The sequence below is a fragment of the Equus caballus genome, chromosome 9 (genome assembly GCF_041296265.1).
Source record: "Equus caballus isolate H_3958 breed thoroughbred chromosome 9, TB-T2T, whole genome shotgun sequence".
NCBI classification, from domain to species: domain Eukaryota; kingdom Metazoa; phylum Chordata; class Mammalia; order Perissodactyla; family Equidae; genus Equus; species Equus caballus.
The window spans coordinates 30,770,998-30,773,811 of NC_091692.1; the positions used below are offsets into that span (position 1 = coordinate 30,770,998).

General features: G+C 43.6%; 1 pseudogene; it reads right to left on the minus strand.

Moving 5' to 3' along the window:
• Window positions 1-1,004: 1,004 nt before the first annotated feature.
• On the minus strand, window positions 1,005-2,031 carry LOC100054446 (etoposide-induced protein 2.4 homolog pseudogene; annotated as a pseudogene).
• Between the last annotated feature and the right edge of the window lie 783 nt (window positions 2,032-2,814).

Here is a 2,814-nt window from a genome sequence, read left to right on the forward strand (position 1 = left end):
CAGCTGAGACACAGAGAGAAAGTCAGTTACCAAAGGTTACATTGCTAATTAGTGACAGACTCACTTTTAGCAATGGGGGACTGGAGGAGAGACCAGCTCAGGTTTAACTGTGACATTTTAACATTGTACAATTGTTTTGATTTCTGCACCCCATGCCTCCATATTTAATTTCTTAAAATGACAGAAAAACATTAACCAGTCGGAGATTTTGGGTTTAATAAGTTTACTCCTTCAGCTCCTATTTGCAGCACCCAATATTCCTTTGCAATACCAGATAGACCTGGCAGCGGCCAATCGTGAATTTCTGGTCTCCCGTGTGAGAAAAGTTCAGGTTCTCTGAGTATTCTGTGTCACAGTGTCACTTGTTCAGAACTGGTACTTCCCCAGAATTGAGGAACTTTAAATGTACCAGTGAGAAAAGCTTTTTCTTCTTCAAGGAGAAGAAGGAAAATTACCCCTTAAAACCCAGGAGATCTGTTTGTAACGAGGTCTCTTCTCCTATCTCATCTCTTCAGGCTGATTTTTTTTTTCAGTGGAGCAAAAGAGACCAAAAGCTATGCTGAGTTACAAGAAACAAGACAGTGGTGGCTGTGAAGGGAGTGATGTGGCGCAACTGATATACTCCTTCACCCTCTCATCCAATGTGTGTTCTTCACAGAAAACAACAAAAATAACAAATCCATAAAATATAAACAGCTAAAATTACCAAATCCATTCATCCAAGGGTGGTGGAGGGCAGGAAGGGGAGTGGGGGTAAATGGCACAGAGCAGAAAAGTATCAAATCAGTGCTGGCCCGGGGATGGCAAACGCTCAAGAGCTGTAGAAAAACCTGTGGTCCTTCCCGGCTGACTGGTGTGAAAAATCAACATACTAGTGTCAGGAAAATTCTGCCTTACATGCACCAGGGACAAAAATCCCAATTCCTCCAAGAATATGCAGAGGGCCGTTGGCAGAACGGATCCTGCCTCCTGTTCTGGGGAGAGGTGAACAGGGAAAAGAGCAGTCACACCTCCTTCCACTGCTGCCCATCCCCTCTGCAGCAGCCTCCAGTTAACAAGAGATGCTGTGAAGGGAGCTCCTCTGAGCGGCTCAGGACAGACAGCAGGCAGACAGTCTTGTAGAAGAGTCTGTTGCTTAAGAGACTACCAAGAAGAGGTACAACTGGCTCTTTGCCATTCATTAAGCTGACAATGAATAAAGGAAAAAGGGTAGAGAAGAGGCAGCCACTGCTAATGTATGAGGACTGCACTGTTGTGAGGAAAGTCAGGGGCAAACCAAATCCAAGATAGTAAGGTCAATTCTTTTCTTTGTTTGACAACCGTTGTGTGTTTCAATTTCTTTATTGAACTAGTGATATTTGAAGCAGTATAATGAGTAGAGAGAGATATATGCAGTAGACTAACCAGCTGACCAACAAGATGGATGGGAAGGAAACTTAAAAACATCCCCTGGGGGAAGAAAAGAGCCTGCAGCCAACCATTGAAGAGCATGTAAACAATTGTTCGCTGACACTAGGGAATGGATGAGGCTTCCTCCTTGATGCCTCAAAGGCCAGATCAGCTCCATCTTGAAAACAAAAGGCATTGACAACTTTGCTAAACACAGACTGGGGAGCACCCAATGAGCACTGGATGTAATGGAAGGAAGAATTCCAGCCACAGCCAAACATCTCCATGTAGTGATGGGTCACCGGTAACTTGTGCTATTACTGGCTGAAGCACAGTAATAAATACTCAATGAAACAAGAAGAGACCTAATCAGAATGCTCTGCCATTCTAAGCATAGCACTGGAAACTTCCAGAAATAACTTGTGGCTCATTCTCTCGCTTCTTCTCCATATCCCACTCTCTCCACCTTGCCAGGGCACTACTTGTTCTTCTTCAATGCTGCTTTTCTCCTTTCTCCTGGATTCAAGCATCTAGTTTTGAGATAGTACAAATACCCCAGATGGAGTCTTTCATTCCCATGGCAAGGTCCTGGAGATAGGTTTTCACATTGTCAGCCATCTCTTCACCACCCAAAATATCAACTACACAGTGTGAAGGGAAGGACCTCCAAATCTCTCATTATGAAGGACCTGGCAGCCCTGGAAGGACCATCACCCACCACAGGCTGCTTGCCTTCTCCTTACCTGGTTGCCCCTAATACCGGTGTTCCCAGAGCCACATTCCCTTTCCATGATGGAGTGCTCTGGGCTGGTTATTGGACTTCCTCCCTTTTCTAGCCACTCTTGTTCTCCTAGTGATCACATAGAGTGCTATAGAGTGCACTGGTACCGTATATACTGATCGATCCCAATTATTTCTTCAGCACAGACCTCTCTCCTCAACCCCAGAGAATATACATCTAACTACCTACTAAACATCTCCATTTGATTAGTTAACGGCTATCTCATAATTAACATATCCAACATGAGCTTTCCCCCAAAACGTTCTTCTCCCACAGACTCCCACCTCAGTTGAGGATATCTCCATCCTTCCAGATTCTCAGCATGAAAATGTAGGAAACATACTTGACTCCTATTTTCTCTCAATACTACATACAATCCATCAGAAAATAATGCTGATTCTAACTTTAAAATATTCCCAAAACTCAATTTCTACTTCTACTAGAGTGAATGGAATAAGATTTATCTCCTCACTATAAATAACTATAAAACTGGCCAAAATATGTAAAACAATTGTTTCAAGACGTTGGAAACCAGACAGCACAGGACTATGATCCTTCAGAGGAGAGAAACGAATGAGATAAACCCTGCAGTTGGTGATGATTTCTGCCTGGAGGCTTATGTCTGGACCACAGAATAAGGAGGG